Here is a 15,451-nt window from a genome sequence, read left to right as displayed (position 1 = left end):
ATAGGTGCCTTTCACACGCTGACAACTCATTGATCCTATTCGTTTATTATAAATATCTATGGTAACTAAACTTGTCTACCTCTACAAAAAAAAAATCACCCCTTCATATAGCCTACAGAGAGATCAAGTTATACTGTATCAGAGTTCATTTCATATTTTTTCCCCCTCTCTCTTTGTATCCTTTCAAGCAAAAGCAGTGGCTGTGATTTGTTTTCTGCTGAGTCCAAGACCACTGCAGGTGAGCCCTCCCGGAAGCAAGCTTCCTCCAAGTAAGGCTTGTTTTCTCTTCTGCAGAGAGAAAGGGCAGGCTTGAAGATTTCCCCGGGGAACAGGGGAAGAGGAGTGTGTTTCTGTTTGAAGGATTACATAGCAGGGAGTGGCATGAGAAGTAGTATTCGTGCTACACTCCTTCTCCTAAGGATGTTAATTATGTTCCTTTATCTCTAAGGCATTGAATTGTAAATCATGGCCTAAGGCACAAAGCACAAAAAACAAGATTTTTTTTTTTTAAGTACCTGTAAGTTAAAATATTATTGGCTATTTTAAGTTTCTTTATGCATACGGATCTGAGTTTACTTTACCCTTTCTTTGATTTTGCTCCTCTGTCTTTTTCCTATAGAAACTGTTGAAGTTTACAACACACTTTATTTTCTTTTGAAAAAGTTACTTTTCCTTTTTGGTTACTCAGGGCTGCACGGTCCTAATACAGCTTCTCTTTAGCGCTCTTATCTTTTAAAATGTTGATACTTTGTAAGCCAGCAAGATAGAGTTAGTAGTAAAGGAATAACATTTTGGGGGAGAAGAAGCAAGCCATCATTAGTATCATGTTTTCACCATTGTAATTGGGCCATTACTGAGACAACTGGGGGGGGGGGGGGGAAGCATCCCCAAAACAGGACAGCCAGACACCAAAATGTAATAATATACAGTAGGTTCTATTCTTTATTTTGTAATAGGGAATGAATTAGTCATTCTGAAAACAGTGTAAACACTTTGTTTTTAATTTTAACAATAACACTATTTTCAGGGTTCAGAAGAGTTCAAATTAGTAGGCCTGTTAGTTTAGCATGTTAAACATTAACAATTTATAAACAGCTGTATTACTCAAATACCAGTATAGGCTATAGTTAAAGAAAAATTGTACCAGCTTATAAAATTCACAAGTATATTTTGAGTTTTAATGTTAAAGAGTTTTAAGAAAGGGGGAGAAGGGAGAAAGAAAGGGGCAAGAAGGAACAGTTATACTATCCTTCCTATTCTTAAAAAAAAAAAAAAAATCCACTGAACTCCTCTCTTAACACAGTGGCCATCTATTTGCATGCAATATGACATCTAGCGGTTACTCTAATAACCACCTCCAGACCGAGGACAGAGTCAGGTTTTCTAGAAGAACATTTAGTTAATAATAGCCTATTACTCCTGGTCTTCATTAACAGACATTCGACAGTTGACTGGTGATCTCGACAGACAGATTTAGCTGAGATGTTTTCTACAGCCTCTTCCCCCCCTCCCCCAAAAGCGGAGGGGGACAAAAAGTTTTGTCATTCTTAACACCCCTCGATACCTTTTTAAGAGGAAAGAAAAAAAAATCCAAGACCCCCCCCCCACATAATCATTAGATACAACAACTTTCAACCTCAGCCTCATTCCTCCCCATCCTCCCCTGTCCCCTAGTTTCCTAGGGACTTCTACTAGCAGAGACATATTTAAATTTCAGCACCTTTTTCCACCTATCCCCCAGCTACTATTATTACTATAGTCCTTCCCCTCTCTTCCTCAACTGAGATACCTCTAGCTTTTCTCTTCCCTAAAAGCGCGCAAGCAGAAAGGGAGAAAACGTGGAAAAAAACCTCAAGCAGCAGCCTACGCTTCCTAAGAGAGGCTGCTAACCATGCATATTTACACCTACTCCTGCCACATTTTAGCAGTAATAGCACCACTTTTATTTTTAACATACATACATACCCCCTCCCCCCCCTTCCGGGCTGCACAGCAGTTAATGAGCGTCCATTGGACCGCCCTTTCTGTGTAGGAGGCGGGTGCTCTCCTCGAGGTGAACCAATGGGAGAACTCTCTTCCTGAACGATGGTATCGGGTTGGGGAAGCGGTGGGATGAGGCAGGAAGAAGGAATGCCTGTCATCAATGAAGTCATAATCTAATCGCTCTCTGGTTTTGTACTCTGGGTGACTCACAGAGAGGGAAGCCATTCAACACAACATTCCTCTCAAGCAAGGTAAATATAATTTACAATTCTGTCCCCTCCCTTTCCTTGCACACTCTCGACTTTTGCCATTATAATCTCTTTTTGAAATAATTTATTATTATTGATTACGCAACCACGCACCATGCCCACTTTCACTCCTTAAAAAAACACCCCTGCTGGTTCCAAGGATTATTATGCGACCTCCTTCTTTTCCTCCCCACCTTCTCCAACCTCCATTGCTCCAAAAACATTTATGTTTATCAGGGAGTGAAGAGAAAAAAACACGATCCAATATTTTTGGAATAATCATAATGCAAATTTCTAATAAGAAAAAAAAAAAGAACTCCGGTTCCTGATTTGTGTCAGCTGCACCAACAGAGAGAAGGAGGAGAAAGCAGGGAATGTTGTGTGTATCTATATCTATCTATCTGTCTGCGTGTGTTTGCGTATATGTAATTTTTAAAGAAAGCGACTGAAAAATTAAGATAACAGTAATCAGCCGCTTTTCTAGTCCTTTGGTACTGCGGCTGAAGAGAGCGTTTAGCTCCAGGCAAAGCAGTGGAGACAGAAATAGATTCCAGAAGTAACAGCCCCTTCAGGAGCAACTCAGCGGTTGTGATGGGGCTGGGAGGTTGATAGCTCGTCTCCTTTTCTTTTTCCGCATTGATTGATCGAGCTGTATTTTAGTAGCTATAAACAGGGGGTGCTGGGAGGGAGATTATAATCCTCCCCTCTTTCGAGCAGAAGGGTTAGTTTTATTGCATGTGGCTAGGGCAGCTGAATGTTGCATGTTGAAGTTCAGTGTGTTCTGTTTTAGGAAAGGGGGGAAGACAAACATTGCAGTTCGTTAGTGTTTTGTAATAGGATTGTTGTCTTCCATTGCAAATATTTAGGTAGATGTGGCCGAGGAAAGAGAAGTGGAGTGGAAAGAGGAGGAAAACAGGTGTGTGGGGGGAGCGGTATTATTTGTTAGAATAGCAGCATTAACCAGTAAAGCCAAGGGGGCTGTGATCCGGGTAATCTCTCTGTTTGCCCCAAACGTACACACACACGGGAGTATGTTTGGGGAGCAGGAGCTTGCTTCACTAAGCAAGGCTGCAGCTCCTGTTGCCTTTCAGTTTAGTATCGTTCAATCTATGTTTTTAATTGCACAGACAAGTCATTCTTGTTGTAAAGATGTCGTGATTCACTTCCTAAAATAGCTTCTCTCCTTCTCTTTTCTCTGCAAAAAGCAAGCCGCCTCCCCCCCCCCCCCGGCCTTGCAGTAGCCTGAGGAACAAAGAGTGGCATAAAACATGCGCTTACAATTTTATAATCGCCTTCCAAACAAATCGCGTTTCCGGTATGCACGGAAAATCGGCCCTTTTGGGGGGGGGGAGTACATACCCGCTTCTGTTATTGTAAATGCAAGTTGTTTGTAAAGAGGTGATTCTCATCACCCCATCGGGAGAGGGATTTTGTTATTGTTCTTTGCACAAAAAAAGTTGTTGTTTTTCCTCCTCCTCTCGGTGATTAAGAGGAGGTAAGTAGAAAATGAGTCTTTCAGCTAGTGTTCCAGTTTGTTACTGGATGCTGTGTGCTGAGCGAGCCTGGAGAAGGAGGGCAGTTGGGGTCTTTCTCTGCTTGGAGAGAGGAAGAGGCAAGGTTTTGTGGTGGCTGGAGGTGCTTTTTCCCCCCCTTCCCTCTGTGTATGCAATCAGCAGCAGAGTATCAGGAAGCCATAGCAGCCAAATACAGACTCACACATACACGGAAGTATTTGATTGGTGTGACATGATGACGGGGGAGGGGGGAGGAGAGACAGGCCTAGTTTTGCCATGAAACATGCTTCCAGTCTATGCATCTGGGTCTTAACCGATCTCGTGCATGCATAGATCTCACGTTTGGGTGTCACTTCATCAAGGTAACTCACCAGGAAAAGCTGTGCAGCCATTGCTTTGTAGAGTGAGAGGAGACAGCAGGACTGGCTCTTTCAAAATGGATTTTTAGATCCTATCGATCGGGGCTAAAACTTCCTAGGAAGGCAGGAGAGGAAAATATGGATCTGCTAAATGTGCTTACATGTCGCTTGTGTGTTTGTGGATGGAGGTACTGGGATGTGTTACAGACATCAAGTCGAGGCCTGTACATTCCCCAGCAATCCCGGAAGTTTTGCGTTGGGGTTTTAAAAGCAAAACCTTACAGTTTAATGAAGAAAATCAGAATGGGAAACTCTAGTCTCTCTGTCGGGGGAGAGAGTGATTGAGTTTGGATCTCTTTGTTAACATTATTCATCTGAAGTTTGTATGTGGATAAAACACATAGTACTTCCCCTCCCCCTCATCTTCCCCAGACCATATTTAATGAAGTCCTTTGTATTTGCTGGGGGGGGGGGGAAATGGAATTTATAAATTTGTCCTTTTTCCACCCAAACAGAATTTATGATAAAGGAGCAACAAAATGTACACAATGGAAAAAAAGTATTTTTAACCTATAATTTGAATCAGATTTTTTAAAAGGTATTCTAAAGAATCAGTTTTTTAAAAATTAGTTTTAAAGTGAGTGTAAATATTATCAAATAAATACTGTGCTTAAACCTCAATATGACTAAATAGATTACATTGGAGTTGATTTTCCTTTGTGTACTTTGTTTTTGATGTTCAAAATTTCCAAACATTAGATCAATTCCATTATTTCCAAGAAGGTCTTTCTTTCATTAATATTTTAGATAGGTAAGTAATTGGCTGAAGAGTCAAATATATAAGGAATTTTTTTAATTGTTGCAAATTAAATATTGTGTTTGCTTTCCGTTAAAATGACATGGGACCCATGCCATTTACAACATTGTTCCATTTGCTTTCTTTCATGTATATTTAGATCTTTCTTCGATGTTACTAGTATCCAACCATAGCCCCTAAGATTGAGGCAATAAATGTTCCACCAAAATTTTCTTCCTTTAGTAGTATAGGAGTTGCATGTCAAGGTGGGGCCGCCTTTTCTGTCTGAGTTAGTGTACACTCTTTATCTTTGGGAACCTAATTGCCCTATTATTTTCATCAACTTTTTTATTTTGTTATTCTAAGGAAAAATTATGTACCAGGACACTATTAGAGACAGGATTTTATTTTCATATTAATATATCAGTAAGGAAAAAAGATTGAATGGGTAATGAGTATTTTAAAATAATTTCAAAGTTACTTGTATCATGCAATAAGTGATCTTGGCAGAGGTGAGAGTAATGTTTCATTAAATACAGTATTCCATGAGTTGTCTCAGCTGTAGGACTGGCATTATTATGGTGTTTCATAGAACATATGCACCACAGGAATGTTCTTGTGGTAGTTGTAGATCTTTTCTTTTGTTTGTTTCTGAAGTGGTCTATGAGTATTTCTTAAATTTGAAAAGTGCTTAGACTAAATAGATTCTTGACAAAGGTGTGACTGGAATTAATATCTGCAAATGTATTTTTTTACTTTTTATTGAATTTTGAAGTTAAAGTCTACTGTACACATTAGTAACTTGAAAAAAATCTGATTTTTTTTCTCTCAATTTGTTATGGTCCTGATTAATAATATTGTTGTGATCCAATAATTCTTTTTTCTTAAAGGGGAATTTTCATTTAGTAGCAAACGAGAACATTTTTACAAATCATTACAGTACTCATTTTATTTTTTTGTTTCCTGCTGCAATTGAAGATCTCCATCTATACTGTCCTTGACCTCCACCTCTTCTGCACTCCTTCAGTTCAATTTTTCATTTCAGATTGATCCTCTAATGAAGTAATAAATGCAAGATTAAAGCATAAAGATCATTTACCATGAAAATGGCAGCAAGTAGAAGTTTATGCCTTATTTATGCTAATGACACGAAAGGCAAATTGGAAGCCATCAAACAGGACTTCAGAGCTCTGGGAATGGTGGTGAAGGGTCTGGGAGCCCAGGTTGTTTTCTCCTCAATCTTGCCTGTGAGGGGAAAGGACAGGAGGAGGAGCAGACAAATTTTCCAAGTTAACAGCTGGCTGCACCGCTGGTGTTGGCAACAGGGCTTTGGTTTCTATGACCATGGGACCCTCTTTGAAGATCAGCAGCTGATGGGGAGAGATGGGATCCACCTTACCAAGCGGGGCACGCACGTCTTTGCCAACATATTGGCCAGCCTGGTACGGAGGGCTTTAAACTAGGCAAGATGGGGGAAGGGGAGTGGTATAGTGGCAGGGGAGTCAGTAAAACACCGCTCAAGTCAGGATGCCTCCAGCGGGTGCATACAGGCAGGGGAGACAGCATGGGACATGGCTATGGAGGATCCTCTTGCACCTCTCCTGGGAAGCCTGCGTGCTTGACTGGCTCTCTGAAATGCCTGTATACCAATGCACGCAGCATGGGGAATAAGCAGGAAGAGTTAGAGATCTGTGTGCGGTCGCAGGGCCATGATCTCATTGCGGTTACAGAGACATGGTGGGATAGTTCACATGACTGGGATGCTGTCATGGATGGCTATGTGCTTTTTAGGAAAGACAGGCCAGGAAGGCGAGGTGGTGGAGTTGCTCTTTATGTGAGGGAGCAACTAGAATGTGTGGAGCTCTGCCTAGGGGTGGATGAAGAGCAAGTTGAGAGCCTATGGGTAAGGATTAAAGGGCAGGCTAACATGGGTGACACTGTTGTGGGGGTCTACTACAGGCCACCTGACCAGGAGGAAGTCATCGATGAGGCCTTCTACAGACAGCTGGAAGTAGCCTCACAATCACAGGCCCTGGTTCTCATGGGAGACTTCAACCACCCTGACATCTGCTGGGAAGACAGCACAGCTAGGCACAAACAGTCCAGGAGGTTCCTGCAGAGCACTGAGGATAATTTCTTGACCCAGGTGGTGGAGACGCCAACGAGGAGAGGTGCAATGCTAGACCTTGTACTAACGAACAAAGAAGGTCTAGTTGGAGAGGTGAAGGTTGGAGGCAGCCTTGGCTGCAGTGACCATGAGATGGTGGAGTTGAGGATCCTACGAGGAGGGAGCAGGGCAATGAGTAGAATTGCAACCCTGGACTTCAGGAGAGCTGACTTTGGCCTCTTCAGGGACCTACTTAGGGGAATCTCCTGGGTTAGGGCCTTAGAAGGAAGAGGGGTCCAAGAGAGCTGGTTAATATTCAAGCGTCACTTCCTCCAGGCTCAGGATCAGTGCATCCCTCTGAGGAAGAAGTCCAGCAAAGCGGGCAAGAGACCTGCATGGATGAGCAAGGAACTCCTGGCAAAACTTCAGCAGAAGAAGGAAGTGTACAGAATGTGGAAAAGGGGACAGGCCACTTGGGCACATTGCACCAGGACTCCCAGGTCCTTCTGTGCAGAGCTGCTTTCCAGCAGGTCAACCCCCAGCCTGTACTGGTGCATGGGATTATTCCTGTCTAGGTGCAGGACCTTGCACTTGCCTTTGTTGAACTTCTTGAGGTTCCTCTCTGCCCAGCTCTCCAGCCTGTCCAGGTCCCTCTGAATGGCAGCACAGCCCTCTGGTGTGTCAGCCACTCCTCCCAGTTTAGTATCATCAGCAGGCTTGCTGAGAGTGCACTCTGTCCCTTCATCCAGGTCATTAATGAAGTTTTTAAACAGTATTAGTTTTGGATCAGCTAATGTAAAACTTCTTAACTTCCTTAAGAAGTTAGGCTGTAATTTACAGTGATTCAGAAATTGCTTCATGAGAAACTGAAACAACTGCACAGTAGGGATGAGAATTTCTACAAGAGGATTGGGAAAGAGTTGGAGGTGGGGACTATTAGAACTATCCCAAAGTAAACTGTCTCTTTGTGAAAAAGAGCCTTATGTTACTTAACTCCCTACTGAAATGTCTGTGGTGCAGGTACACAACCCATTCTGCTAGCTCTGCTGTGGGGGAGGATAGTGATCTCCAACAGAGGGATGGAGAAAAAGCTGGACACTGCCACAGCTTGCTTGTCTCTGTCCTAAGCATCTGGATAAAGAATTGAGGTGATGTATTTCTGATTCTATGGTTTGTACACAAATCTGCAAGTTGCCTTCCAGGAGTGAACTTTTATGTGTTCAGCTCCTTTTATGTAAATTGAATAGCACTAGTTTATGTCAGTTGAAGATCTGACTATTCACCTTTACTGGTTTTATATTGTTTCATATACACTTTCTGTTTATTAATATAATCATTGTTTAACTCTAAAATGGCAATACTTGGGTTTTGATAAATGTTATCTAATGAATAGTGTTCTATGGGGATCTAAAATGCAAAACATTGACTTGTTAGTTACTTGTTTTAATTATTGTGAGCTGTCTTCACTATTGATTCTTAAAATTCCTGAATCTTAGTTTTGGTTATGGTTAGTAAATTAAGCAAATATCATGAAACATTCATGGTGTCCTTTTGTATTTTTCATTATGTAAGAAAGGTGGCCCCAAGCTTTCCCGTTCCCAGTAACAGTGTATTGTGATTTCATAATGTATTTCTTCAAAAGCACCTGTGGATCATGATGTCAATTGAAGAGGGGAGGTGGAATCTAAATATATTCCTGTAGATTTAAAGATATGGGGAGGTGATCTGTCCTGTAGCATTCTATCAGCATGCAGCTGATGCTTGGGTCGACATTGCCTTTTCATCAGATCTAAATGGTGCAGTTTACTTATTTTCCAATATGTTGCCAAGGCGGGGAATCTGATTGAAAACATCCTAGCTGAGAATCATTTTGGGTTGACTCAGGCTAGAAAAGACAAAAGCTAGATTCAGTGGTGAAGAGAAACTAATAGGAGGAACTGAAAATACTTATTGCTCTATGTGTTGCTAGACTCAGTGCAACTGTCTTGGGCCAAAGTAGTCTGCCATTTCTGGATCTTTTGGGGTGTCCAGCTGGTCTTAAATTCCTAAGCAGTGGTGGTGATTTGTTGCCTGTTCTGTAATCACAGAATTGTTGCAGTTGGAAGGGAGCTCTGGAGATCATCTTGTCCAACCTCTCCTTGCTCAGAGCAGGGTCCCAGCTCTGAGTAACCTGTTCTAGTTGTCTAGTCATGTTTTGAATATCTCCAAGTAGGGAGACTCCACAACCTCTCTGGGCAACCTGCTCTAGTGTTTGACCACTGGCACAGTAATTTTTTTTCTTATGTTTAAATGAAATTTTCTCTATTTCAATTTATTGCCTCTTGTCCTATCACTGGGTACCACTGAGAAGAGTCTGGCACTGTCTTCTTTACACCCACTCATCAGGTATTTAGACACATTGATAAGATCTCGCCTAAGCCTTCTCTTCTCCAGGCTGAAAAAGCCCAGCTCTCTCAGCCTCTCCCCACATGAGAGATGCTCCAGTCCCTTAATCATCTTTAGCCTTCACTGGACTTGCTCCAGTAGCTCCGTGTCTCTCTTGTACTGGGGAGCCCAGAACTGGACACAGGACTCCAGGTGTGGCCTCACCAGGGCTGAGGAGAGGGGGAGAATTACCTCCCTCGACCCGCTGGCAATGCCCTTCCTAATGCAGCCCAGGATGCTGTTGGCCTTTGCCACAAGGGCACATTGCACCAGGACTCCCAGGTCCTTCTGTGCAGAGCTGCTTTCCAGCAGGTCAACCCCCAGCCTGTACTGGTGCATGGGATTATTCCTGTCTAGGTGCAGGACCTTGCACTTGCCTTTGTTGAACTTCTTGAGGTTCCTCTCTGCCCAGCTCTCCAGCCTGTCCAGGTCCCTCTGAATGGCAGCACAGCCCTCTGGTGTGTCAGCCACTCCTCCCAGTTTAGTATCATCAGCAGGCTTGCTGAGAGTGCACTCTGTCCCTTCATCCAGGTCATTAATGAAGTTTTTAAACAGTATTAGTTTTGGATCAACTAATGTAAACTTTTTCTTGTGTTAAGGAAATTCACACCTTTGTTACATTTGCATTTGTTGCAGGTTTATTCCAAAGTACATGTAATGTATTTGGATGCTGTGGGCACCCAAATATCAAGCTTCTAGAGAGCCTATAAAAGAATGAAATGGCTGTATTATTATGTACCTGCAATCAAGAGAACCTGTTACAAACCTTCTTGGGTGTATGTAAAGCGATTAGTGCAAAAACATTTGTGCTTGAGGAATTTTCTGGCCCTCGGAGTGCATTCAAATTCTACATAATGCAAATATTTGCTATCTTAAACCCTTTGATCCAGAAATGATCACAGAGTCTGGCCACCAATTTGAAAGATTCTTTCTCTTTAGCACTGGGTGATGTAGCTCCTTTTCTATCCCGATTTGGCTTAAGTCACCCTGACAATGATATATTTTTTTTCCTCTGTCTGAACTCTGGAATGTCTACCTGAGATAGGAGAAAGTCTCTGGGATCATAGGGAGAACTGTGTGCATTGCCACAATTAATCTAATCTCCACTATCTAATCCCCACTGGTTCCCCTAGCATGGACTTGAGACATGGAAAGGCTTTGATTTGGATACATATTTTGTCTAGGAGAAGGAGCTAACCTCATTTGAGAAAGGATGATCTGTCATATGCCATTCTCTTTTCTGTGTTCTGAGGAGGGAGAAAAGGTCTGGCCTATAATTTGGTGCTGTTTACAAAATAAGTTTGTTGATCCTAATGTCTAAAAATAAGTCTAAAAAGGAATTTGAGATTACAGTTTAAGAAGAGACTTCTCTTCTTGGAAGTAATATGAATAACCTGACTCCAGTGGGAGTCTTGTGGAAATGATAAGATTGAAAAGGAGTTAGGTACTTAGTATGTAATAATTTTGAGAGTCTGAGCCATCAGCCTCAACATTTGGGGCAGATGGGATGGAAATGTGTGTTTTAATTTTTATTATAATCCTTGAAAATTTTTAGATGTATTTACATTTTCTTGTCTCTGTGACAGTAGCTACTCAATAAATTAGCAGTCTGAAAAAATGGCTCAGTTCTGACCATGGGAGAGAGCTGTTTTTATTTTGCTTATCTGAATATACTGCACCAAAATGTACCCAGACTTGTACCAATGTCATATTGATAGAACCTGACCAACAGTTTGCAAACACTGCACCTGTTACCTCTCAGTGTATTTTTACTTTTGATTTTATTGAGACTTTTATAAGGGCCTAAAGGAATTGGGTGTTTAGTTTTTTGTTTAATTTTAATGAAAATTGGGTGCCTAACTTCCTTAGGTTTCTTGTACAATCTCAATCTTAGTAAACAGCAAACCAGCTATTCTTGAAATTTATTGTCATAAGCTTTTTATCAGTTCTGCTCTGTAAACCAATCCTTAGTTGGGAGGGTCTGTTCTGGTTTATGGCAGTGCCTGTTCTTCATTTAGCACCACTTGTCAGGGAAGACCACCTCTTCTCTTTAAATCCATGTGGGCCCTCAGGCAGGACTTATTCGTAGCATTCAGACAAAATTTGCTGATTATTTTATATTTCCTTAAGAGTTTAGATCTTGCACACTTCTATAGAAAGAAGTAATTTACTCTTTGACAAACAATTTCTGAATATGAATCTGTTTAAGAGGATTCACAGTGATATTCCAGAAGATTGGGAGAGTTTATTGCCTCTTAAATGAAACAGAAGGACTTGATCTAGAGTAGAGAGTGCATCCTTTGCTTCTGGTAGTGATTTTTTTTTTTACAGCTTAGGCACTTGGTACCGCATTAGAAATGAATTTTTAAATCTTCCAAGGTTGCTTTCAGGAATTTCTTAATATGTAGATACAAATAATCTTGCAACTTTAATATATTTGTAACCAAGTCCATTTAATTTTTATGAGAACTGCAATGTAAATTTGAAATAGATATGCACAGAAAGGGAGATTTTGATATTCATTTTAATGGACAGGCTTAGATAAAAATACCTTGCACCTTGGGATATTGTGCAATGCTACTATTTATTGTACTTCAACATTGATTGCATAGTAATTCTGTCTATATTATTCTTGATAGTGGTGTTGATTATAGGCTCTTACTTGTTAACATGTTTCCATATGGGTTCCAGGATACAAGGAGACTGAACTATGAGAGGGTTCTTGTTATAATCCCAGAATAGTTGAGGTTGGAAGGGATCTCTGGAGATAATCTAGTCCAACCCCTTTGCTCAAAGCAGGCTCAACTACAGCAGGCTGCTCAGGACCATGTCCAGTCAGATTTTGAATATCTCCAAGGATGGAGACTCCACAACCACTCTGGGCAATCTGGTCTGGTGTTCAACCACCCACCCAGAACTGGACACAGTACTCTAGATGTGGCCTCACCAGGGCTGAGTAGAGAGGTAGGATGCCTTCCTTTGACCTGCTGGCAATGCTCTGCCTAATGCACCCCAGGATGCTGATGGCCTTCTTTGCCATAAGGGCACATTGCTGGCTCATGCTTAACTTGTTGTCTACCAGGACTCCCAGGTCCTTCTCTGCAGAGCTGCTTTCCAGCAGGTCAGCCCTCAGCCTGTCCTGGTGCCTGGGGTTATTCCTCCCCAGGTGCAGGACCCTGCACTTCCCATGGTTGAACTTCATGATGTTCCTCTCCGCCCAGCTCTCCAGCCTGTCCAGGTCCCTCTGAATGGCAGCACAGCCTTCTGGTGTCTCAGCCACTCCTCCGAATTTGGTATCATCAGCAAACTTGCTGAGGGTGCACTCCGTCCGAACATTCAGGTCATCAATAGAGAGGTTAAACAGTATTGGCCCCAGTATTGACCCCTGAGAGACACCACTAGGGACTGGCCTCCAGCTGGAATTTGTGCCCCTCATCACAACACTTTGAGCTCAGCAGTTGCACCATTTCTGTCCCCCTCACTGTCCACTTGTCTAGTCTGTATTTCATCAGTGTGTCTATGAGGATGTTATGGGAGACAGTGTTGAAGACCTTACTAAAGTCACGAGCAATGACATCCACTTCTCTCCCCTCATTCACCAAGCCACTCATCTCATCGTAGAAGGCTGTCAGGTTCACAGAATCATGAAATGGTTGAGGTTGGAAGGGACCTCTGGAGATCATCTAGTCCAACTCCCCCTGCTAAAGCAGGGTCACCTAGAGTACATTACAGAATCACAGGAGTACACAGGATTGTGTTCAGATGGCTTTTGAGTATCTCCAGGGAGGGAGACTTCAAAACCTCTCTGGGCAACCTGTTCCAGGGCTCTGTCACCCTCACAGGAAAGAAGTTTTTTCTCATGTTCAGATGGAACCTCCTGTGTTTCAGTTTCTGCCCGTTGCCTCTTGTCTTGTCACTGGGCACCACTGATAAGAGTCTGGCCCCATCCTTTTCACACCCTCCCTTCAGGTATTTAGATGCATTGTTCACATCCCCCCTCAGCCTTCTCCAGGCTGAACAGTCCCAGCTCTCTCAGCCTTTCTTCATAGGAGAGATGCTCCAGTCCTCTAATCATCTTAGTAGCCCTCCGCTGGACTCTCTCCAGTAGTGCCATGTCTCTCCTGTACTGGGGAGCCCAGAACTGGACACAGGACTCCAGGTGAGGCCTCACCAGGGCTGAGTAGAGGGGCAGGATCACCTCCCTCGACCTGCTGCTGCAATACTCTGCCTAATGCGCCCCAGGAGACCATTGGCCTTCTTGGCCACAAGGGCACACTGCTGGCTCACGGTTAACTTGTTGTCCACCAGCACTCCCAGGTCCTTCTCTGCAGAGCTACTTTCCAGCAGGTCAGCCCTCAGCCTGTACTGGTGCCTGGGGTTATTCCTCCCCAGGTGCAGGACCCTGCACTTGCCTTTGTTGAACTGCATGAGGTTCCTCTCTGCCCAGCTCTCCAGCCTCTCCAGGTCCCTCTGAAGGGCAGCACAGCCTTCTGGTGTGTCAGCCACTCCTCCCAGTTTAGTATCATCAGCAAACTTGCTGAGGGTGCACTCTGTCCCTTCATCCAGGTCATTGAGGAATACATTGAACAAGACTGGACCCAGGACTGACCCCTGGGGGTCACCACTAGCTACAGGCCTCCAACTAGACTCTGCGCCACTGACCACAACCCTCTGAGCTCTGCCATCCAGCCAGTTCTCAATCCACCTCACTGTCCACTCATCCAGCCCACACTTCCTGAGTTTACCTCTGAGGATGTTATCGGAGATGGCCTACAGGATGAGCTGTTCCATCACATTTCCAGGGATGGAGGTGAGGCTGACTGCCCTGTAGTTCCCTGGGTGTCCTCCTTGCCCTTTTTGAAGACTGGAGTGACATTGGCTTCCTTCCAGTCCTCAGGCACCTCTCCTGTTCTCCATGTCCTTTCAAAGAGGATGGAGAGTGGCCTAGCAAGAACATCCGCCAGCTCCCTCAGCACTTGTGGGTGCATCCCATCGGGGCCCATGGACTTGTCGGTGTCAAGTTGGCCAAAATGATCTCTAACCTGATCCTCCTCCACCAAGGGAGAGTCTTCCTTTCTCCAGACTCTCTCTCTTGTCTCCAGGGTCTGGAATTCCTGAGGGCTGGCCTTAGCAGGAAAGACTGAAGCAAAGGCGGCATTCAGCAACTCTGCCTTCTCTGTATCCTTTGTCACCAGGGCAACCACCCCATTCAGCAGCGGGCCCACTTTTTCCCTAGTCTTCCTTTTGCTACTGATGTATTTGAAGAAGCCCTTCTTGTTGTCCTTGACATCAAGAAGGTTGGTTAAGCATGACTTCCCCTTTGTTAATCCATGCTGACTGCTCCTCATCACCTTCTTGTCCTTCATGTGCTTGGAAATAATATCCAGGAGGAGCTGCTCCATCACCTTCTGAGGGATCAAGATGAGACTGACTGGCCTGTAGTTCCCTGGATCCTCCTTCTTGCCCTTTTTGGAAGAGAGGAATGACATTTGCTTTATTCCAGTCCTTGGGAATCTCCCTTGATCGCCAGGACCTTTTACAGATGACTGAGAGTGGCCTTGCAGTGACATCAGTCAACTCCCTCAGCACTCGTGGGTGCTTCCCATCAGGGCCTATGGACTTGTGTCTGTCCAGTTTGTTTAAGTGTTCCCTAAGCTGATCCTCTTCCACTGAGGATAAGTCTTCCTTGCTCCAGACTTTCCCACTGGTCTCCAGGGCCTGAGATTCTTGAAGGTAAGCCTTAACAGTAAAGACTGCAGCAAAGAAGGCTTCGAGTACCTCAGCCTTTTTCATGTCCCCTTTCACTAGCACCCCCCGCCCACATTTTCCCTAGTCTTCCTTCTGCTGCTGATGTACCTGTAGAAGCCCTTCTTGGAGCCCTTTGCGTCCCTCACCAGACTCAACTCCAGGTGGACTTTGGCTTTTCTGACCCCATTCCTGCATGCTCGGACAACATCTCTATATTCCTCCTGTGTCGCCTGTCCTTGATTCTACCTCTTGTATGCTTCCTTATGTTTGAG

General features: G+C 43.6%; 1 protein-coding gene across 12 annotated transcripts in view; it reads left to right on the top strand.

Moving 5' to 3' along the window:
• The first annotated feature begins 2,087 nt into the window (after positions 1-2,087).
• The window catches only part of LOC104149846 (probable global transcription activator SNF2L2), a 138,754-nt gene continuing 125,390 nt past the window's right edge, over positions 2,088-15,451 (top strand). For 5 of the 12 annotated variants that reach the window (XM_068924621.1, XM_068924615.1, XM_068924618.1 and 2 more), the window contains exon 1: positions 2,095-2,234. The gene's annotated coding sequence lies outside the window, so the exon portion shown is untranslated. Of the gene's footprint in view, positions 2,235-3,990; positions 4,108-8,027; positions 8,156-15,451 lie in introns of those variants that run through there. The other 7 variants (XM_068924622.1, XM_068924616.1, XM_068924619.1 and 4 more) reach the window with 5 other exon arrangements.

This window comes from Struthio camelus, chromosome W (assembly GCF_040807025.1).
Source record: "Struthio camelus isolate bStrCam1 chromosome W, bStrCam1.hap1, whole genome shotgun sequence".
NCBI classification, from domain to species: Eukaryota; Metazoa; Chordata; class Aves; order Struthioniformes; family Struthionidae; genus Struthio; species Struthio camelus.
The sequence above is the reverse complement of the archived record's forward strand: the minus strand, read 5'-3'. Positions and strand labels throughout refer to the sequence as shown.